Source organism: Pectinophora gossypiella, chromosome 25 (assembly GCF_024362695.1).
Source record: "Pectinophora gossypiella chromosome 25, ilPecGoss1.1, whole genome shotgun sequence".
NCBI lineage: Eukaryota > Metazoa > Arthropoda > Insecta > Lepidoptera > Gelechiidae > Pectinophora > Pectinophora gossypiella.
In genome coordinates this window covers 3,976,793-4,001,990 of record NC_065428.1, presented here as the reverse complement: position 1 = coordinate 4,001,990, position 25,198 = coordinate 3,976,793, and the positions used below count along the sequence as shown (strand labels likewise).

General features: G+C 38.3%; 1 protein-coding gene across 2 annotated transcripts in view; it reads left to right on the top strand.

The window, feature by feature from the left end:
- LOC126378048 (titin-like) overlaps positions 1-25,198 on the top strand; it is a 795,425-nt gene that overhangs the window by 199,824 nt on the left and 570,403 nt on the right. Inside the window, exon 1 of one of the 2 annotated variants that reach the window (XM_050026147.1) lies at positions 22,696-23,024. The exons of the other annotated variant lie outside the window; for it this stretch is intronic. The gene's annotated coding sequence lies outside the window, so the exon portion shown is untranslated. Of the gene's footprint in view, positions 1-22,695; positions 23,025-25,198 lie in introns of those variants that run through there. 2 annotated transcript variants of the gene reach the window in all.

The window sequence follows — 25,198 nt, the reverse complement described above, 5'->3', positions numbered from 1 at the left end:
ACATAAAAATAATAATAAAACACTTTATTGCACACAAATTCACAAAACATTTACAGGATAAACTTATTCTAAGGTGGGCAAAGGCGGCCTTATCGCTAAGAGCGATCTCTTCCATCAAAGTTATATTTTAATGTTAAGTATTTTCTCTTGAACCTTGACGTTGGCAGAATCATCGTTTCTGAACGATGCAGGCACAAACAAAGAAAATAGAATAGAATTATCGTCATCAGTCCGGGCCTGAAAATATTGGTGGAGTATGGAGTAACTTTCACGGTAAATTCAACGTAGTTTTGGCATTCTGTGGTCATCAGTTTTCTTCTTTGAATGATTGGATTTGTAAAGGAAGTTAAGCTTATCGTGACAATCATGCATTTATAAACTAGGATATTTTTATCACGCCTGTCGTAACTAATGGGATGGGCCGTCGCCCAAATTGTACTGTCATCATCATCATCATCAGCCGTACGACGCCCACTGCTGGGCATAGGCCTCCCCCAAGGATCTCCACGACGATCGGTCCTGCGCTGCCCGCATCCAGCGGCTTCCCGCGACCTTCACCAGATCGCCGGTCCACCTTGTAGCGGGCCTACCCACTGAGCGTCGTCCGACACGTGGTCGCCACTCCAGAATCTTTCCGCCCCATCGGCCATCGGTTCTCCTCGCTATGTGTACTGCCCAATTGTACTGTAGTCATGTGTTATGTCTGATTGTTGAAATTTAATTCTGTGCAATAAAGTATATTTGATTTGATACATGATTAAAAGTTTTTTTTTTACATTTGACACTAAGTCCTGTGATCGATTGATAAAATCGTTCTCTCACACGACGCCCTGAGCTGAGGTTTGCACCCTTGGGCCTGTTGTCTTCATTTTTGTAACAGTTGAGAGACCTTAGCGCTCCACATTTGTCCGGACAAGCAGTTAATGCCATGTACCGCAAATGTACGAAAAGTGACGTAAATGAAGATGAGCCGTAGAGGAAACAGCCCTCGCCCATATGATGATGGCCCATCATGTTAGGAAGGACATAATTCCTCTGTCTCTGAAGATGAACAGCTGAATGCGTTCCATATTTGTTTTACTTATTAAGAACGCTCGACTTTGAGGTCGCAGGTCAACACAGGCTTAAAACAATGAGTTTCAAATTCATGTTTGGATCATAAATTAATGTAACGTGCAATTACCAGAGAAATGCGTTTCAGAGATTTATGATTTAACCTGTATTGGGCCGGTTTTCCCTTCGGGTTGGAAGGTCAGACAGGCAGGCGCTTCTGTAAAAAAACTGGAGATGTCAAACCTTCAGTGGGCTTAGCACCGTAAGCGCGCGACTCTTTCTCGCCTCGACATACGTCACCCGTCACTCTCTCACAGTACTGCACAGAAAGAGACAGACGATCTCTGTCGCGGCGAGAAAGAGTCGCATGCTTACGGTGCTAAGCCCGCAGGTTAGGTAAGCGGACCCTGTGCTAAGCTAGGGAGTTGACAATGTTTGTTAGATCAAAATAATACCTCGAACGAGGTATTAAAGTGTAGATTTCCTCTTTATAGACTGGGTTAGACATAAACACTGTGGGTTCAAGCTCGGCGCTTAGAAACTTATACTATGCACCAATTAAGATCAAACTACGGTTTAACATGAGTTACTTCAGTTAGCCTACAACAACATTTTGCACTTGTTAGTATTTTGCTCGTAAAATATTTACTTGATTTTAAATTAAAACCACTAACCCGCAGTGGAGCAGTGTGGTGGAGTATGCTAAATGCCCCCTCCGGTTGATTGAGGGGAGGCGTGTGCCCAGCAGTGGGACATATATAGGCTGTTTTATGTTATGTTATGTTACATTAAAACAGTTACAGACATTTGCCAGTGACTTCGTTCGCGTGAAACCCTAATATTAATATTAGTGAAATTTCAAACAAACTGCCATCTATTTTTACTCCCTTAGAGGTTGAATTTCGCAATATTCCGTCTTAGTTTAAGTACCCACCGGGATTCGAACCCAGCACCTCCGGATCGCGTGACCAACGCTCAACGACTGGACCTCGGAGGCCGTATCTTTAGTAAGCTTACTGAAGTAACGCACGTAAGGACATACCTCTCTACATAAACGCCCTGAGCTTTATACCTATATTATATAAAGCTTAATATAATATAATGTAGTTTGAACTATGAGCAGTCGGTGTACCGTGTCGTCAATCGCATTATGTGAACTCGGTACGATCGTTATTTAAGTAAATATAGCAATACCGAAGGAAGTATAGGAAACTAACTGTTACCTGCGACTTCATTCGTTTATTTACTTACTTTTTAAATGTTTGTTACTTTACTTTGATACCTGTTACTTTGCTCCTTTTTTCTTTGATATCTGAGTCTACTTTGTTACTTTCTCCTTTTTTCTTTGATATTTGTGTCTGCTTTGTTACTTTACTTTGTTAGGTACTTGTTACTTTGCTCCTTTTTTCTTTGATACATGTGTCTACTTAGTTACTTTGCTCCTTTTTTCTTTGATATCTGTGTCTACTTTGTTACTTTGCTCCTTTTTTCTTTGATATATTAGTCTACTTTGTTACTTTGCTCCTTTTTTCTTTGATATTTGTGTATGCTTTGTTACTTTACTTTGTTAGGTACTTGTACTTTGCTCCTTTTTCTTTGATATTTTTGTTCGCTTTGTTACATTAAATTTTAAATGTTTTTTGGCGAGGCTTCAGTTAGGAAATATATCGATAAATTACCATACGTAAACTTTTATAGACATATTTTATTCATTTCATATTTTTTAAGCATTTTCGGGGGTATGTGAACCTGTATTGGGCTGGTTTTCCCGTCGCGGGTTGGGAGGTCAGACAGGCATTCGTTTCTATAAAAAACCGGACCTGTCAAATCGTCGTGTTAGGTAAGTGGACCCTGTGAAAAACGGAATAATGCTAGGGGGGTGTAAACTTTTATAGAACTGTCGGTCTACCGATTACTATAGTTTCTATTAAAACCTAGACAGGAATGTTGTGAGTTATAGATCCAGATTATCTAGGACTTAAATAATTAATTCCATACGCACAGGCTGGTGTTACCAGTATATAGGGCCAAGTAATGAACACCATTCGAAGAAAATATACCTCCCATAAAAAAATAACTAAAATACCAATTTAGCCTGTTCTAGCCAAATAGAGGACAAATTTGACGAAGGAATCAAACCCGGACACTCCCTAAATATTGTACTGCGGTGACTCTCCGCCCCGCACCAATTTTTATCGGGGTCCGACCTCACCCCTTCGAGTCTTTAGCCTTAAGTAACCGTAAGCCGCTAAGGAGTGAGAGAGAGAGCGCACGGACTGTCTCGCTCACACATACGCTTTAAACTGCACACAGTAAGAATGAGATTTTGATATGAAGTGTCCGAGGTGTGCTCCAGATTGGGAGCCCATCGGCATCGCTCTAGCCACTAGAATGTGGAGGCAGTAGCGCGGAATAAAACGCATATTACTAAAATAAAAAATAACATAACATAAACAGCCTATATACATCCCAATGCTAGCCACGGGCCTCCCCTTTTTTTTTTTTTTTTTGACGTGACTTATTGTAGATTTGCCGCAGATGGCATTAACTACTTGGCCGGACAAATGGGGAGCGCTGAAGGCTCTCACCCGGTACAACGTTTAAGACAACAGGCCTGAGGGTGCCCAGTTGGGCGCGAACCTCGGCTCAGGGCGTCGTCTGAGAGGAAAAATATTTGAAAGAATTAATCGACCCTAGTGGGTCGATAGCGATAAGCGCTGAATGAGGGAAATCGTCGACCACGCCGGCGGGGTCGGTATCGGGGTCCTGAAGTGTTTGGTGTCGCGAGCTGATTGGCTGCCTCTATGGCTAGAGTCATCGGGTCGTCGGGATCGTATATTACGTCCTTCGGACGCCGATACTTTTCAGTACCGTCCCTAAGCGGGATGTATTCGGAAGCCGCAACTACCAGGGGATTCGGATGGTGCGGAGCAGAATCGAAAAAACGTTTGGAAGCTAATTTGAGCCATTGGGCAATGGTTGGCAGACCTAGGTCAATGTGCAGATTTTCATTGCGAAGGAACCACGGAGCTCCCGTGGCTTTCCGCATGAAACGATTTTGTATTACCTGTAGACGGTGGATTTGAGAGGGACTCGCATGAGCGAAAACTACCCCTGCATAGGTCATGATCGGACGGATGCAAGTCGTGTAGATTTTCACCTTATTCCTAAGGGACAATTTACTTCGCTTGTTAAGGAGACAATGAAGACGGCCCATTACAAACGCGGCGCGATCGCGCACACGTTTGATATGGGCCTTGAAAGTAAGAACAGGCCTCCCGATCCCCTCACGATCTAAGGTCGATTCCCGACGGGGACATTGTCGAAATCACTTTGTTTGGTAAGGACAATGCAGGCTTGAATCACCTGTCCGAAAACGTAAGATGATTACATGCTTCGGAGGGCACGCTAAGCTGTTGGTCCCTGGCTACTAGCCCAAACACCTCTACCAAGCCGCACTGGAGCAGCGTAGTGGAGTATGCTCCATACAACCTCCGATTGATTGATTAAAAATGAAAAAAGAAATAGTTTAAAAACCGAAGGAATTAAATACGTAATTACTTTAATTACGCAAATTGCCAAAACATTTTAAAGGTGCGAAAGCCTCAGGCAAAACTAATTTTGCGAAGCAAAAAACACAAATTATTTGAATCAATCTCGTAATTTTAGACGTCAAAATGTTTTATGTTTATATAAAGTAATTAAATCAAATTATAGTGTTAAAGAAATAATAGTATAACTTAACACTGCCTGCAATTTAGGTGTGTGTCAAGCGCAGGCGCAAGGGAAAGGCCACATTGAGGCATTTTATCTAAAAGCAATTCTGCTATTTGACAATTATTTGACGGAACACAATTCCCCTTATGTGTTTCTGTAGAAAACTGTGAAAATGAGAAATCCATATAAGTACACTGAAGGACAAAAAAAAATGATTAAAATTTTGTTATTGGGCATTTCAAAAAATACTCCTGCTCTACGCAAATAATTATGTGATATTGGTGATGATTCCTGTACACACCATCTAATTTTATTTTAAGTTATATCTGTCATTTTCTTATACTATTAAATCAGAAAAACGCCCTTCCAAAACTTAATATTGGTCAATAGCCCTACAGAATTAAGTTGACACACATCAATCGGTTTGCATATCAGCGAGATACCTAATTGATTCGCCCGGGCTATTCATTCATTTTAAAATTAACAGTTGTCAATCATCTGTCCCTTTCCTTTTCGGCGGATAAGAAAATGACAGGTATAACTTAAAATAAAATTAGGTGTCTGCGGGAATCGGGGCCATTGTTTTCTTTTAATTACTTATTTCGTATACCTTCCCTTTTAAAACTACAACTGCATATATTTTGTTAGAGGCGGAACCCTGGTGGCGCGTTGAGTTTAAGTGATTAATGTAGGTATATTAATTGATGTAAGATTATAGTATTTCATATTTAATGTCATAATAAACATAATATTTATTACATCAATCATAGACGATTTTGATAAACTATCGACATTTATTTTATTAATTTGCCTCTGGGGTATGTATAAAATCTGTTACTGAAATTAAATCGAAAATTGGATCCAATTTATAAATAAATTGATTGAAATTTCGATTGGTTATATTGTATTTAAGTTTGTTCATGTAAATGTAATATATTTAGGCCAATCTCGAAAACTACTAAACGGTATTTACTGTTCTTGTTTGCATTTCTTTTAGAAAACTATAGGGTACAAAAAAAAAAACAAATCGAATTCGAGTCAAATCATTACTTTTAAACATAGGTACTTAATGAAAGTGTCAAAGGAGTATTTGGTTTATGTATGTTGTGTATTTTGGTTTATTAGACCTAGAAGGACTTACATTGACCAAATTGGAGATGTCCTTAAGATGACCAAATTGGAGAGTAGATCGTACTAAACCTTTTTAGTAGGATCTACTCTGAACCGGCGTGCATGTATGAAGAGATTGATGAATGTGAAGGAAGCGAGAGAAGTGTGTCAGGATCGAAGCAAATAGAATTCTATAGTCTCTGCTTACCCCGGAAGGAAATAGGCGTGAGTTTATGTATGTATGTATTTGGTTTAAGTTTCATTCCCCTCGTCACATGAATACCAGTCGATGTAAAAGTAAGTGCGCAATGCAATCAAATGTCAAATAGCATATGTTATGTTATATTACTTTTCTAGATGAATTGCTTCGATGTGACCTTTTCAACCCCCCTGATAACTGATTTGGTCAGCCGAGTCTAATAAATAAGTTGTGCCAAAAAACAGAACTTCTCGACACAACCCTCACTCGTTTATATTAATAAACCTTTATAACTGTAACGAAACTTCCTCTCAAACATTCGTTTGCCAAATTTCCCTTAAAATTAACCTCATTATTAGCTCATTAAAAGCCGTGAAAGAGTTGAAATCTAAAAGATAAATGAATGTTTCAGAGACTTTGACCCGTCCTCGCATTTTTCACTGGTTATCTGCCTAGTAGAGGAAAGAATCTAGGCCTTCGAGCTATCGACTGAAGCCTGGGTATTGAGTGACAGGCAATTTGTAAAGTTTGATGATACGCCGAATTCTCCGAGGTTTTTATTTCTTTTGTAAGTACGAGAAAATGTGACAAATGGCCTAAATTTATTGCTGATATCTTAGTGGTTTTTTTTTAAACATCGTGAGGATACTCAAATATCACAGAAAAGCGTTTCGGAGGTATGTGACCTAACTTTTACTGGACTAACCACCCCGCCCACCCAGCCACCCTGTACTGGTAACCTGGACTGGTTTTCCCTTCGTGGGTGGAAGCAGGCAGTCGCCTCTGTGAAAATGTCAGATCTTCAGGTTAAATGAGCGGACTCTGTGAAAACCGGAGAACTTTAGGAAAGATGACAATGATTAAGCATCTTAGTGCCTTTTTGTAAGTTTTTCCAATAACTCCTTTTTAGGTATTAGAAGCTTAATGTTTTGTTATCTAAGTAAATTTTGAGAAACAAGCAATTGGTCTACTCAAAGGTGCATACATGATCGCTAGATGAACTGAGTACCTACGCTTCACCGAGCTTTCTGTCAAAACAACGTGATAAGTGGCGAGCCGTATCGCCGTATATAACGGCCAATCCACCATTTAACAAAAAATAAAGTATAAATTACCATTCAAAAAGTTTTATCTCACCGTTTATCTCTTCACAACTTGTAGCTTAAGTGTGAAAAGTTGTAACTTAGTATACATTAATTTTAGACACAACAAAACGCAACGCTTTTACTAGCATCAGTTGCTGAGATTTAAAAGAATATAAGGTCACGAGAAAACAGCTCGCTACACTTCTCCCGGCGAGTCGAGCCTCGTTTGTAGTAGTTTAGTTACTTAATGCTCGTGCGACTGAATTGTGTTTGCATGACTAAGTAAAAACTACAAGCTAACTAACTATAAACTAGACTTTAACTAAATAACTAGGAATTAAAACCTGTTTTGAAATAGGAGTCACATGAAATTACTATTATTTTCACTGTAATTTATTTATTTAAAACACACAGGCACTCACATTTATTGCACTCTCAGTTTGCAACATAACGTACAATAAAGTATAAAAAATAATTACAAACAAAAAAAAACAAAATGAATTTAATACATAAATTAGACAAGACATGAATTAACTTCGAAAATCAATGCTACTTTTAACAAAAGAATAATAATTAATTTTTGCAGTGGTTTTGACACATATCAAAATATTTTAATATCATTCAGTAGCTGTCGAGCGGTTTGTAATAATTGTTAAGATAATAAAAATAATAATAATAATAAGACTACGCAGGCCCGAGATATGTAAACGACATACAAATAATAATAATATTTTTTATTAATCGAACAAAAGTACAATTTAAACTGTTAACAGATAGAATTAGCATTTAGATAATATTAACACTAATACAGTTATAAATCTTCCGATCGGCAAAAAAAACTACGCCTTGCAAGTAAAAATTTAATCAAGCTACTTACATATAATATATACATGTGGGATCGTTGGGCGAGAATTAAACACAATAGCACCTTTAACACTTTTTTTTTATTATTTTCTTCTTAACAAGCACGCAGACATCACACTTTTAATTTAAAATATTATACGCAGATCAAAAAAATAACACCCTTCCGCCTCGACTCTCACCCAACGTCTCCACAATTTTCAAAAATCAGTCATCTCAATCCGTTCACACCGTTCATTTCACTCCGTTCATTTCAAGTCACTCATCCATCTTTTCTTTATTCGTCTTCGTTCAGAAATCAACATTCAGCCTCTTACTTATCCCACACTCGGCCGTCCTGAACAATGTCTGCCCTCAGACACACCCATACACACGCTACAATAATACACTTAACAACTATTTACTTAAACAATAACTATCACAACATAATATCACAACACCTCACACAACATCTTTCATCCAACTTCTTACACTTTCACATATAACCTCACAAAACAATCTTATCACCTTATATACCTATCAACTTACATACACATACACCTTATCACTCTGTACATTATAACTCCTTATACATTTTATACAGTCTTATGTTTTTACCCATATACAAAATTAAATGTAAGTTTATGTTTTAGAGTACTTTAAATGCAAACAAATTATAGCAATTATCATAATATTACTTATGTAACAAAACAGTAAATTCTTTAAACTATAAAGTATGACATAAAAGTATTATAGCTTTTTTTTTAAATAACAAAACAATGTTGTAGTCTTGACCACATATACTATTTTTATGTTATAAGTAAACTTTTTTAAATTTAAAAAATAGATCTTATCACTTAAGTCTTATCATTATAGGAACAGTTTACAAGTAAGTATATAATTTATAACTGAATAACCATTGGTAAGTACCTATTATCCAGTGACTTTCTTTTAATAGTGTTAAATAATAAAAAGAAATTACAAAAAAAACCGACATTCATCCCTTTCATACTGTATAGTAAATTGTGAAAACCTGGAACAAAAAAAAACATAATTAAATTTTACATTTACCTAAAATATGGTGTTTAATTTCTCTCCCATTTCTTCATATACTCTGCACATGTAGTTGTTTTCTTAGGTCCTTCACCAGTATCTGTTATCTTCTCTACATTGTATCTATCATTTCCATTTATTCCTGTTATCTTGTAGGGTCCCAAATATTTTGCTTTTAGCTTCATAGCTGTTCCAAACTGTGTTCTTTTAATAGCAACTAAATCTCCTATTTTATACTTTGTGCTGTCTTTTCTTTTCTTATCAAAATTTCTTCTATTTTCTTCTTGTATGTTTAGTATTTGTTCTTTAGCTCTTTTCCTTGTTTCTTCCCTCTGTTCTATAAAATTACTAATATATTCTTCTTTTAACATATCTATAAGCTGTAGGTCTTCTTTCTGTCTCATTTTAACTCCAGTAAGTAGTTCAAATGGTGTTGTCTTTATGCTTCTATGGTAGGTGCTATTTAAAGCTCTCTGTAGTTTACTAGTATGCTTATACCAGTGTGATGGATCTTCAATGTTCATCTTGGTAAGTACTGATATTATTGTACGGTGAATACGCTCCACTTGTCCGTTTCCTCTTGGCACTCCTGTAGTTATTTTACAGTGTTGAATTTCTTCATTAGTGCAGTACTCTTCAAAATCCTTACTAGTGAATGCTGTACCCCTGTCACTGACAATTCTAACTGGATTTCCAAATGTCTGTTGTAAAATCAATAGTTTTTCAATAGTTTCCTTAGATGTTACTGTTTTCACTGGAAAAATCCAAACAAATTTTGTAAATCCATCCACAACAGTCAATATATGGTTATATTTCTTTTTAGTTTCTGCTAGAGGGCCAATATGGTCCACATGTAATGTGTGTAATGGTCCATTTTCTTTATTCAGTGGATGTAGAAATCCCTCCTGCTTTCCCTCTTTCCTGTTTCCTAAAATACAAGGTACACATGCTGATATAAACTCAGTTATTTTCCTTTCTAGGTTATCTATGTAGTAGTCTTTTCTAATCAATTCCATAGTCTTCTTTTTTGCAAAATGACCATTTTCATGAGCTCTTCTTATGATTTCATTTTCCATCTTCCTGGGAACCACTAATGCCTGATCTGGTCCTTTACATAGTAAGCCTTGATGTAGATAGTAGTCATTATATGATTTTCCTTGTGTCAGTACGTCTTTAATTGCCTTCAAACCATCATCACTTTCTTGGGCACATTGTAGCTCCTTGTGTAGGTCTGTTGTTGTTACAGCAACGTATGGAATACGACTTAATGCATCAGTATGTCGCATTTTTATACCACTTCGATGTTCAATAGTAAAATCATAGTCTTGGAGTAACAGAATCCAACGCGCAACTCTTGTAGACATAGCCAAATCTTTCTTGTTCAATGTCATTTGAAAGGCTTTACAATCTGTGACTATCTTGAAATATATTCCATGTAGGTAGTGCCTGAATTTCTTGACGCCTTCTATGATGGCTAAAGCCTCTAGCTCATAGCTTGTGTACTTGCTTTCTGCTTCTGTTGTTCTTCGACTCATGTAATGAACTGGATGCAACTCTCCATCTTCATTGCATTTTTGCATCAATATAGCTGAGTAAGCTGTACAAGAAGCATCGGTATGTAATTCTGTGATCGCCGTGGGATCATATATTCTTAGTACTGGATCATTTCCTAATTTTTCTTTGAGAGTTCTAAAAACTTGTTTATGTTCTTCTGTGAAATGAAACTGTTTGTCTTTTCTTAATAAATCTGTTAATGGTTGCGCTATCTGTGCATATCCTTGAATGAATTTTCTGAAGTAAGAACATAGCCCCAAAAAACTATGTAGTTGTTTGATATTCTGTGGTTCTGGGTATTTCAATACTACCTCAGTTTTCTCTGGAGAAGGCATTACTATTCCATTCTGTATAACATGTCCAAGGTATTCTACTTTTTTCACCATAAGTTGTGATTTTTGCCAATTAATATTCAGTCCATACTCTGAAGCGATCTGAAGTACTTCTGTTAAACGCTGAACCGCCTCTTCTTCGTTCTCTGCTGGAATTAATAAATCATCTATGAATATCATTACAATACCGCGTGTTATCAAATCCCTGAAAATAGCTGTGATATATCTCATGAAAACCTTAGGACACGTAGCCAAACCAAATGGTGCCCTTAAAAATTCATACTGCCCTGTCATGGTAACAAAAGCTGTATATTTTGTACACTCCTTGTTAATCTTCAAATGAAAATAACCATTTTTCAAGTCAAGAGCTGAAAACACTTTTGCATTAGTCAGTTTGTCAATAAGATTGTCTATAATTGGTAATGGGTATTCATCCTTTATTATTTTCTTGTTCAGTAGCCTGTAATCCACACAAATCCTTATGGTATTATCCTTCTTTTTCACTAAAACCAGAGGACTAGCATAATCAGAGTAACTAACCTTTATAATTCCGTCTTTCAACCACTGTTCTATCTGCCTGTCGACTTCTTCTTGCTCCTTAACAGAAACACGCCGCGGTCGCTGTGCCACAGGTATGTCGTCCTTGAGAATGATCTTCAATTCCACTGGTACTTCTTTGGTCTGCTTTGGCTGGTAATTTTCTACTAACTTGATAACTTCTTGTTTCAGAGCTGGATCGCTGACGGTACCTAATAGATCAACAGTGCAAGGAAAACAATTAACATTCGTCAACCACTCTTCTTCTTTCGGAAATAACCACACTGATCCTTCTTTCATAACCATTACTACAGTTTTCAAAAATTCTTGACCTATTATCAATTTATATGGCATACACTCTTTTGGAACAATATGAAAGGTCACTTGATAATATTTACGGTCATCTACACAGAAATCTATCTTAATAAGTCCCAAAGATCTTACACACGAATCGCCAAGTCCACGCATTGTTATGTTTTCGTCGTATTTTTCCACACAAATCGTTGAACAAAAGTCGTCACGTATCAAGTTCATGTCACTACCCGAATCGATTAATGCATTTATTTGTTTACCGCACAGTTCAATATTTTTTTCCGGCTTACGCGCAATAATTTCATTTTTCATAACCTCAATCTTGTTTGTTGAAACATCGGATACGCTTATCTCGCTCTTGTTCAAAAATGAAGACGTCATCTTGACATTCCGCTCCATACATTCATTCTTTCTAACGTTGTCAGCTTGATTTTGAATATTGCCGCCGTCACCGCTGTCATCGTATTCGCTTGAAATGAGTTTCGCCGATTCCATCGCTCCGAACATCGCCGTTGTATTTCTTGAAGTTGTTGCACTTGACGCTGGTTCATTCTGAGATTGATAAGATTGGCGCCACTGCGATCTTCCGTTCACATTCGGTCTTCCGAAATTCCATGATGCCTTATAATTTCCGTTGCTTCGCGATTGGCTGTTATTCGTGATTTCCGTCTTATTTTTGCATGATGTAGCAATATGTCCGAACTCATTGCACTTGTAGCATTTTGCCCCCTTACTTTTGTTAGGACAATCCGTCGATGAATGACCCTTATCTCCGCAGTTGTAACAACGTATGAAAGTAGTTTTGTTTTCATGATGATTTTGTTTTTCTTGACGTTCTTGATATTGTTTTCTTGTCTTAGCTTTCAATAATTCGTACACTTGTATTTTTTCCTTGAGTTCTCCATAGGTCTTAATTCCGTATAGCATGATTTTGTTCGATTCTAAATCCATAATTCCGTCAACTATATATTTTATAGCGACATAGTCGGGAAGTTTTCCTCTTTTTCCCAACTCCTTCATAACTAAAAGATAGTCCAAACAACTTTCATCTTTTTTCTTTTTCCGTGCGCTCATTAGCTCATGTATCGCCTTAGCATCTAATGTGCTTGAAAATTCCTTGGATATAGCTGTTTTTAGGTCGTCCCATGTCTTGAAAGTTTTTTCTGATTTTAGCCACAACTCTGCAGTACCGGTAAGTGAACGTCGCGCTACGAGCAGTTGCTGTAATGGAGTCCATCCGAAGATTTCTGCATTATCTTCGATCTCAGATATCCATTTATCCACGGAATACGTTCCATCTTGTCCATTAAACCGGTTCACCAGGTCTGCCGTCATTGCCAACATGGTGGATTGTGGTTGCTGAGTGGCTTCGTAATAATCACCTTTTTCCCTTGACATCATTAATCCGTGTTACAAATATCCTTGTCGTCGTAAAACAGTTGTTGATCGCCTTGTAATTATCAAATATATTTCGCCGCGCCGCCACCTTTCCGACACGTGCTGAATGTCTGCGCCCTCTTCTTTAGACGAGCCCCCAAAATTGTGGGATCGTTGGGCGAGAATTAAACACAATAGCACCTTTAACACTTTTTTTTTATTATTTTCTTCTTAACAAGCACGCAGACATCACACTTTTAATTTAAAATATTATACGCAGATCAAAAAAATAACACCCTTCCGCCTCGACTCTCACCCAACGTCTCCACAATTTTCAAAAATCAGTCATCTCAATCCGTTCACACCGTTCATTTCACTCCGTTCATTTCAAGTCACTCATCCATCTTTTCTTTATTCGTCTTCGTTCAGAAATCAACATTCAGCCTCTTACTTATCCCACATACATAACTCACGCCAGGATTCCCTAATGTGGTGGGCAGAGTCAAAGACAATTTGCACCCACTGTTGATACGATGTCTTAAAATGGATAGAAGCTACAAGCAAGCTACTTGTCTAATCTAAACGCTCCTTATTGCAGGCGGAAGGTGCCGCATTCCGCATTTTTGTTATTAGACACGAGTTCTCGGTATTTCTTACTATTAAAGGGCTGCGAATAACGCCATGTCAGACTATCTGGACTAGACTAAAGCTAACCACACACAGAGGTGGAATGCCGGTAGCGTCGCGTTGCGAACGGGAAAGCGGGAGTTGAAAGGCGGGAAAGATATGAGATGTCTGTCCTTAGTGGGCGAGATGTGTATAATTTTATCCTTCGAATATTTTAGTTCTATCGAGTTGCCACTAGATGGCGCTGCGCGTCAATTAGAACGCGCTATTAATGTTCTTGTTGGATTTTATGAGCCCACGGCAATGTTTTATTTGAAATATATTTTAGATTTTACAGGGATTTTACATGGTGAATATTACCTTTAAATATAACATAACATAAGCTTACGATTATATCCCAATTGGGGTAGGGAGAGGTATATTTACCGCAAGAAGACTTACTTCATTAAGTACCCACACCTAACCAAGCAAAAAAGCCTTTAAAACTGATAATGATCTGTCTTTGAGCCATGTCAGGGGCCTTTGGCGGCTCTATCATAACCCTGACTCCAGGGTTGATGAGGCTGGTATTCCACCTCACAACCCACTACTTACTTACACCAGTAAGTAGTAACCGTGACCAACGGCTTAACGTGCCTTCCGAAGCACGGATCATATTACTTTTTGGACAATCAGGTGATCAGCCTTTAATGTCCTAACCAAACTAGGGATCTCAAAGTGATTTTTTGAAAGTGATTCGCACCCGGGACCTCCGGATCGTGAGCCCAACGCTTAACCTCTGGACCACGGAGGCCGTTAACCTTATGGTGACAAGGATTTAAGCATTTTTATTTTTTAGTACTTTTGGGTCACAGCTGAAAATCAGCGTTGTGGAACTCCCTCAATGTCGAAGTGTCACAACATATTGCTGAGCTGATGTCCCTTTTTAGAAATAAGTTTTAATTATTACCTTCAACCCTACTATGTACCTATACCTACTTATATCTAAAATAAATGATTTCTATTCTATCCTATACAAGGGATCAGCCTCGCCCATAACATTTTTTTTGTCATGTTACAAATCCCTTTATCATATTTCAGGACATGCTCAGGAAGAAAAGCAGCAAGCAGATGAAACGGCAGTAGTTTTCAACGTGAGCTATATCTTTTATACCAGCAGTAATACCATGGATCATCATCATTCACCATCATCATCACTAATTTAAAAAATAGGCGGTTTCTCTCTTGCCTTACGCCCCGCAGTACTTTGTCTGACGAGTGATGGCGCCCAGAGCAGTCTATTTCAAAGCCGTACTAGGACTCTTGTCCTCCGCTTCTGAATAGTTCTGACAATTACTGCTCTCTGTCAGGTTCCAGGTTACAGGCCCTGTGACATACCCCTTCCGTCCTGTATTGCCGTACCGATGGCTCCCATCTCCGGTCTTTTTTCTATGTTCTATGATTTACCCCGTAAGATAGGATATGTACAATGAACCTTCCCGCTTAAGTATCGGCGTCCGAAGGACGTAATATACGATCCCGACGACCCGATTACTCTAGCCATAGAGGCAGCCAATCAGCTCGCGACACCAAACACTTCAGAACCCCGATACCGACCCCGCCGGCGTGGTCGACGATTTGCCTCATTCAGCAGTTATCGCTATCGACCCACTAGGGTCGATTAATCCTTTCAATATTCTTCCTCTCAGACGACGCCCTGAGCCGAGGTTCGCGCCCTACTGGGCACCCTCAGGCCTGTTGTCTTAAACGTTGTACCGGGTGAGAGCCTTCAGCGCTCCCCATTTGTCCGGCCAAGTAGTTAATGCCATCTGCGGCAAATCTACAACAAGTCACGTCAAAAAAAAAAGAAAAATACAATGAACCATTTTAGGACGCTGTCGTACTAACATTATTTGACATTTAGTGAGACTTACAGTGCAATTTGTCAAAAAACATCACGTGACATGGTACCAAAGTGAATGCATATTGATGTTCGTGACCGTACGGGTAGGATATGTATTACTCACTTCATAAATGCTTTTGGAGGAAGTATTTCAACAATGGTAATCATGGTATTCAGATTACTGTATCGCAGCAGGCTGAATTACTACGGAATTAACCCCACCCCTAAGGGGTACCCATGGGGGTGCATTCAGGGGACCTAACGGGGGGGTTAAATTCAATAAAAAAAACACATTGTGATCCCTAGTTTGTTAGGATCACAAGCTGATCACCCGATTGTCGGAAAGTAAGATGATCCGTGCTTCGGAAGGCACGTTAAGCCGTTGGTCCCGATTACTACTTACTGATGTAAGGATGAAATCGTTACATGAGCCATGTCAGGGGCCTTTGGGAACTCAGTAATAACCCGAACACCAGGGTTGTTGAGATTGGTATTCTATCTCATAACCCACACGATAAGAAGATTGACAAAAGTTTTTATACTCTGCAGGATTTTTTTAATGACAAGCAGTTTTCTTTTAATTTACTATTGAGACTAAAATATATACTTATTCTTGTTTATTATGTTTAAGCCTAAAAATATGACACAGTAGCTCTTTTTTAAATTGCTGTGCCCAATCCGGGTCCATATGTGTAATTTTTTACTCGCCTTATGTTACCAATCTTCTACCATGTGGAACGCAATATATGATATGATCATGATTACATGATTATTATTGTATGACTATAATATATAATTATGATTTAGGCCCCCAACTGAGCCCCCTAAGTCCTTCCCTGTTCAGATAGCGCGCTCAAGGTGTCGGCGGGTATTTGGATTACTACCGGTTTAATTTCCGACTGCCCACTGGTTTGCAATGCGAATAAAAAAAGAAAAACGAAAGCAAGAAAAAAGGAAGATATATTTCTTTTAATAGGTAAAGGATTAGGTTGCGCAAGAAAAAAGGAAGGTATATTTTTTTTGCTTGTTTTTTTGTGTTACTGAGGAATGTTCCGGCCAAGTAGTTAATGCCATTTGCGACAAAAATACAATACATAAGTCATAACATAAACAGCCTATATAATTATGTCCCACTGCTGGGCACAGGCCTCCCCTCAATCAACCGGAGGAGGTATGGAGCATATTTCACCACGCTGCTCCATTGTGGGTTGTTGGAGGTATTTCGGCTAGTGGTCCAGGATCAACGGCTTAGCGTGCCTTCCGAAGCACGGAATCAATACGTGACAACAATACAATAAGTCACGTTAAAATAAGGAATGTTTTAAATTGTTTTTATTAATTGATTTGTGTTTAGGTTATTTTTATGACTGTCAGATTCTGCAACACATTGTCATCATAATATCTTCGTGTTATCTTCACAAGGTCCGCTTACCTAACCTGAAGAATTGATAATCATTCACTAAACATGAATTCGAAAACAAATTCGAAAATTACCGGTTTCGGCCGCGTCAGGTATCAGAGTCAGGGTCAGAGTCAAGCGTTCTTCATGGGCTACTACTAAATCCCGCTTACCCATCATCCTTCAACGTTCCCGCTATAACCCTGTACAAGCCATACCCAAACAATCTTATCAAAACGCCTTAGGCAAATTAAAAGCCTCCGAAACCGCTGCCGAAATTTCGAAATCATTAATCAAAATTACTCTTCCTATATTAAGACACCTCATTAAATATTCCTAACAAACTTCATACGCTTATGAACATTACCGCGTACAAACAAAAGAAATTAAAAAGAAAAAATGGACAAGTGTGAGTCGGTATAGCGAGTTAAATAAACGCGCCACCTATTGGTGCTAATCGCGCACCAAATATGCGTAGGTACTGTCCGCCCGATTCGGTTTTTTTTTTTTAAATCTCTTATCGTAAATCGTCCACCAACCCGCAGTGGAGCAACGTGGTGGAGTATGCTCCATACCCCCTCCGGTCGATTGAGGGGAAGCCTGTATGTTATGTATCGTAAATCATAAACTATGCGGCTTAGACAAAAAAGTTTTGTTTTAATTTGCCAATACCTAATCTCTTTGATTTGATACCCAACTTCACTTACTAACTGAAATAATATACATAGATAAATATGCGTCTGATTGCAAACAAAATCATTACAAAAAGTTAAAAACAAATGGCTTTACAAAAAACATAACATAACATAACAAATACTTTATTGCACAAACAGGAAAAAACAAAATACAAAACAAAATAGAAATAGAATTAGTACAATAGGCGGCCTTATTGCTAAGTAGCAATCTCTTCCAGGCAACCTTTAAGTATAGGATATATTGAATATTAAACAAAAACAATACAATAAAAAAGTAAAAAACATTACAATATAATGCTATTTTCAGGCAACCTACAGTCGATTACCATGAGCTTTTTTTTAGAGTTATAAGTCATACCATAGAGTTACTTTTAACATTTTGGTGCGGTACCCTAAAAACAGCTAACATTGTTGTTTACTTTAGTTGTTAAAAGCAGTGCATCTTCAAACGGAGGAATACCGAGAAGATGGGTCTAATTACAAAACTGCGGCGGCTACCTTGTCCGCTTGAGTGAGAGCGTGTAGCGTATTGAACATTAATACGATGTGCTTGCTGTTACCCTACTAAATAAGGTTTAAAAGTGGTCATTTAGTCCTAACCAAACTAGAGATCACAAAGTAATTTTTGTGATATTTCCCCACCGGGATTCGAACCCGGGACCTTCGGATCGTGAGCCGAACGCTCAAACCACTGGACCACGAAGGTCGTTGTTATCCTACTAAATGTATGAAAATAGGGTTTAAAAATGGCCGTATATTCTGATTGCATTGATTTAGATGCTTGATTTAGATCTCGAGTTTTAGAACCTCATCAACCATGGTGACAGCCGTCAAAGGCCTCTCCTGTTATGACTCATGTAACGACTACGTACTTACATCAGTAAGTAGTAACCGGGACCAACAGGTTTGACTTGCCTTCCGAAGCACGGATCGTCTTACTTTCGGGCAATCAGGTGATCAGCCTGTAATGTCCTAACCAAACTGGGGATCACAAAGTGATCTTCGTGATATGTCCCCACCGGGATTTGAACCCGGGACCTGCAGGTCGTGAGCCAAACGCTCAAACCACTGGACCACGGAGACACTAAGACCCTGTCCAGATGAGGCGTTTTACGCGCGTTGTAATACCACAGAGTACTTAACATCGTACGGAGACAGACGCAGATCTCCAAGCATGCAGGAATCTATAAAGTAATCAAATTACTCTGTGGTATGAAAACGCGAGTAAATCGCGCCTTCTGAACTAGGTCTAAACCTAGTAGGTATGAAAATCAATGAGGGACTTTCCAGATTACGTTCTCCAAAAATAATATAGAAGGCGCTAACGAGTTTTAACTTGTTAATTACCTTTTTTCTCCTTACTGGGTCATCATCATCATCATCATCATCAACCCATTAACGTCCTCACTGCTGGGGCACGGGCCTTCCCTATGGATGGATAGGGAGACCGGCCTTACACCATCACGCGTCCCAGTGCGGATTGATGGTTATTAACGACTGCTAATGCAGCCGGGACCAACGGCGTAACGTGCCTTCCAAAGCACGGAGGACCTCGAGATGAGAACTTTTTTTTTGTGGTCACCCATCCTATAACCGGCCTTTGCGAAAGTTGCTTAACTTCAACAATCGCAGACCGAGCGCGTTCACCGTTTCACCTAGATTTAGTTCTAAATTATTGTTTAAATGTAACAGGATCAAAATAGAGTAACCGATAGCCAATATAAAATGACACTGGCGCACACACATAAATCAGAAATACTTCACTCGACATAATTAAATTATCTATCGATGATAAACTTATCAAACGTCAGTGTGTTTACCACAGATCATAAATGTTATTAGGAGAGGAAACGTCTCGTAAATACGAAAATGTTATGTCAATTATTAAGTAGATAATGAGATGGCTCACAGATATAATTTCCGTCGTCATTGGCCCCAATTCCTGGAGACACCTAATATTATTTCTTATTTGCCGAAAAGGAAAGGGACGTATGACTGACAACATTTGATTTTAAAATGAGTGAGTGAATTAATAGCCCGGGCGAATTCAATTCAATTCAATTCTTGATGAATGGCTTCTGTGTGGTCACAATTCTGCCAGTATCACGTTTGAGATGGGCGAATAAAATACGCATCTCGCTCATATATGATCCGTTTGACGTTTGCTGTCAACTAATTTTGTCTAGTTATTGGCCAATATAAACGACCGGTTGCCATACAACCATAAAGTTGAAGTTGGCCAACATAAAATTTTGGAAGGGTTTTTTAAATCAATATTACGTAAGTTTTGGAGGTTTTAGCCTTAAAATTGACATGTGTTCCATAAATTTATGTCTGTCAATTACCCGTCCCTAAGTCGAAACCTTGGATGACTACATCTCCAAGCTCTCGACCAGGATGTTCGTGCGCGCGGACTAGTCAGATTTCGTGCACCTACGGAATCTGGCTCCATACCACGCGCGCCCACCCGACTGGAAACCGTATCCTCGCGAGCTAGTAGAGGTGGAGGAGCTCGACGAGGATGCGGTCCCAGCACTGGATTGACCCAGTCCGCCGACTTGAGGGCAGCCGTCACTATCGACGGCTTCGACCTCGCCGGCGGCAATAGCGGATTTGACACAGGGCTTACGGAGGGGCGAATTTCACCCGCCGTAGCCCGACCCCGTGCCCCGCCCGTATTCGCGGGCGGCGAAAGCGCCAACACCAAGGGGGCACTGCCCCGAAGGTGTCCCCCACATCCACATCCACAGTACCCGTCCCTTTTCTTTCCGGCGGATAAGACGATGACAGGTATAACTTAAAATAAACTTAGATGTGTGAACTGGAATCAGCACCATTGTAGAGATAAACGTTCGGGAATTATGGTTGTTCGAGTTTGTATGCACTGTAGTCACTGTGGTGTAGTGGTACACCGGCTTGCTTCTCAAACGGGGAGCGCCGGTTCGAACCCCGGTACCGGACTTGCAACAATAATTTATTAATTTATCTTCAGTGCGGGTTGGTAAAAACCGACAGAAGGATTGTGTCCTCTAACATGATGGACTAATGTTATGGGCGATAGGCTGATCCCTTATCACCATAAGGTTCATCATATCCATCTTTGGACTTCGTATCAACAGTGGCTGCAAGTTGTCTTTGATTACTTGTGGCTCTGCCCACCCCATTAGGGATTACGGGCGTGAGTTTATGTATGTATGTATGTATGCGGGTTGGTGGAGGTGTTATTATAGCTAATAGCCGGGACCAACGGCTTAACGTGCCCTCCGAAGCACGGAATCATCTTACTTTTTTCGGACAATCAGGTGATTCAAGCCTGAAAAGTCCTTACCAAACAAAGGACAGTCTCACAAAGTGCTTTCGACAATGTGGGGAATCGAACCCGGATCTCCAGATCGTGAGTGTGATCGTTGGAGCAGCGTGGTGGAGTATGCTCCATATCCCCTTCGGTTGATTGAGGGGAGGCCTGTGCCCAGCAGTGGGACGTATATAGGCTGTTTATGTTATTGTATTTTCAGTGCAGTTTTCACTAACACAGTTGGTGCGACCATTACAGACGGCGATACGGCTTACCGCCTATCACGTTGGTCTAACAGAAAGCTCGGTGAAGTGTGCGTACTTAGTTCATCTTACGATGGATGTGCTTCTGACTACCCCAATTGGGATATAGTCGTGAGATTATATCTATGTGAGTTTATTTTAACGTCATATACATGTTTGATATCACGTTATCCATAAACGTAGCTAAGTAATTAATTATTAATATTTCAATATTCTTTATTTGCATACTATGATGGTGTACAAGTTTGTAAGTTACATGTATGAGTTTCACATCATAGACCCTTTCGGGCACAACAAAAAAGAAGTTTAAAAGAGAGGAGGAAGCTTTTCAAATGGTAACATCAGTATCATTAAGGTATTCACTAGTGCTGTAGTAACATTTATTAATGAGAAGTTCTTTTATTTTTTTAATAAAGATTTTGTCACTTTTTTCTTCTTTTAATATGTTAGGCAGTTTATTATAAATTTTGATGGACATCACATATGGGCTACAAGAATGTAGGACGAGTCTAGATATAGGTAAATTTAATCTTCGCGACGTTTAAAAAAATCTTGGTATTTACGAACAAATTTACAAATTTCTAAAATATATAGAGAAGGAAGCGTAAGTATTTTATGATTTCGGAAGTGTGGTCGACAGCTATCTGTTTGTTTTAAATTATTTAAGATCCTGAATAATAAAATGTGTAATATATCAAATCAGTCAAAAAGAGAAATTAACGTGATTGATTTTTAATTTTAGACTGGATTCTATTTCTAGATTGCATTTTACAAAAGTCCCCCAGCCTATTCTTTCCTATGATGAATTCGTTATCAAATTCGTTCATGTGGGTAACCCACCCACCTAGCGTATTAAAATCATCGTACAAAAATAGATATGCGTAAATTTTTCAACCCACCCTCAGGCCTAGTGGAGCAGCGTGGGTGGTGGAATAAACTTTACAGCGTAAGTACCTGCTTAGGTAAGTAGGTACTTTTAAAGGAAGACCTTTAAATAGAACCCATCTAGTTACCTATGGGACATATTTACGTCAAAGAAAAGGTATCTTTGTTAGATTTTGATCGAAAGGCACTTGATACACGCCTTAACACCTACATAAAATTATAATAAGTATTTTTATCCATTTTTCGTTTTGGAAGCCAATATAGAACTGCAAACAGAAAACATTCTATTTGACAAATATATTTGACGTGACAATCTGCGCAAACACAAGCCAAACGTAATCAAATCAAACGTCCAAAATCAAACTTTTCTAATTTTCAAATTCGAAGTTCGAACGTCAGCGGTGGTTGCGCTATTTTTTTTTTTATAAGCTCGCTCCTGTTATCCCGATAGAGTGCGCGTCAGTCGCGCTCTGGCGCCCGTAGCGGTTGGACGTGGAGTTATTGTCTCTTTGCTTCGTAAATCGGTAAATTACGCTCGTAAAAATAGTGACGTTGAACAGATATACCTAAAACGACTTTTTATTGTGCGTTTAAAGGTGGATTTCAGTGTTTTGTGGAACATAGTATGTGAGCTAACACGCTGGTTCGAAAGGATATTTATTTACTTTTTTTTTATTTCTGTGTGTGATTACTTGGTTTATTGTGACGGATGATGTGAATTAAGATTTATACAGTGTTAGTGTTCTGTTTGAAACAGAAATAGGTGTTGTGTTGTGTATGGAGCAAGCAGATTTCTTGGAAAAAAACAGGTACGTTTATAGCTATTAAGTGTACTGTGTCAGAGCTTATTTTCAAACTGTCTCGTAATAACAGCTCTCTACGAACTAAAAGGGGTAATTGTGAACTATTTCTTTATTCTTTAGTGAAGATTTAAGGTTGTAAATAGACTTGTGTAATTCTAAACGTTTTCAATATGACATTGATAGTAAGTAGGTAGGTGCCTAGTACTTACTTGTACTAACATAGGTTTTGAATTCAAATAAGACGGTTTGCAAGTAAGGCTTTTACTTCGATTTTCTCTTGTGAGATCAATGACCGACTTCATCACTTTGATCAAATAGGTAACTATACCAATTAGGTGCTGGTTTTTGGATTTTATTCAAAATACCTATGCATATGGGAAACCGACTCAAAACTTAAGATTACCTACATACCTAATTGTTTATTAAAAAGGTGATTTGTAAAATCGTAGGGTACCGCTTCCGTCAAACTGTCACAGATGTATCGAGGCCCGGGACATAGGTTAGGTAGGTAGGTACCTAATAGTGCATAGGTTTTGAATTCAAATACCTAGGTAGGTACCTTCTTAAGACGGTTTGCAAGTAAGGTTTTTTATTTCGATTTTTCTCTTGTGACAATGACCGACTTCATCACTTCGATCAATTATACCAATTAGGCGCTGGTTTTTGGATTTTATTCAAAATAGGTAGGTAGGTACCTATGCTTTTGGGAAATCGACTCAATTCAGCAAAACTTAAGATTACCTACCTACCTACCTAATTCTTTATTAAAAAGGTGGTTTGCAAAATCGTAGGGTTCCGCTTCCGTCAAAATGTCGCAGATGTCTCGAGGCCCGGGACACAAGTTAGGTAGGTAGGTACCTAATAGTTAGGTAGGTAGGTACTTACCCACATACTGGCCGGGTGCGTAGTACCTAGGTAGGTATTATTCCTTATTCTTTTTATTATTCCTTATTCTATGCCGGGACTTTTTTTAAATAGTTTTCGTAAGAAAAAACTGTAACCTAACCACCATTTGACACTTTAGGTAAGGTACCTACGGTGTCAGTAAAATGAAGTCGTGTTTTGTTTAATAACTAGGTACCTACGTAGTAGGTAATAGGTAAGGCAAAAGTTTGTGAAACTTAATTTGCAACTACCTATAACTGCAACTTCGAACCTATTATCGACCTATTATCTATAACTGTACCTAAATTTATACACAATTAAAATATTTATCTTTTTAAAATGTGAGATCCGTCAAAAAAGCATGGTTTCATGAAAAGAAATAAAAATTAGGGACCGCTGAGTAAATTAACATAATACCTACCTATTTTCATTTAATAATTATTTAAAGTGGTAGACAAACATAGGTGTACTTATAATCTACTGCGTTGTAGGTAGGTAATTAATCGGACGGCAGGTAGGTATTTAAACCGTAATAGTGTCCATTTAGCTAGCCGAAAAATAAAATATGAATGAGGTAGTTCATATTACATTCGAAATTGACTTTTCCATCATCATAACTTACCTACCTATGTTGGTAATAAATAATTCATAATTAGGTATAATACACTACCATAACCAAAAAGAAAAAATATTTAGGTACCTATTATAAAAAAAAATCCTGACTGCGCATTAAAAAGATACTTCGCGGTTTTCAAGGTAGTGGTAGGTAAGCAAAATCTAGTAAGAAATAATACCGATTAGTATAGAGTCCCATCTGTCCATAGAAATTATCAAACAGAAATTAGGTAGGTAGGTCCTCCTTGTGCTTTTACACCATGCTCTATGAGACATTTTTTTATGCCTAATTTAACAGAAAAATTACATAAACATAAATAGCCTATGCAATAGTCACACACAAAAAAAACAAAAACACAAATAGTCACAAAAAGACAATGTCATTTTTGTAAAAGAATTTGAATTTTACGATTACTTATCTAAAAAAAATACAATTTAAAGTCTACCTATGTTATCAAATGAATAAGAGTTTGATTTTGATTTTTTAAGAGAAGATTGAGTTTGATTTCTTATAGGAAATAGGTATCATATCGACGTCTACCTGTTTACTGTATCTATTTTAACTTTATGTTATAGGCTTATTGATAGTTCCGTTTACTCAAGATAGATCACGTAAGCAGGACATACTTGTCGAGTATCGCTTGATATTATTGAAAAAGTTTTAGTTATCTTTAGATACG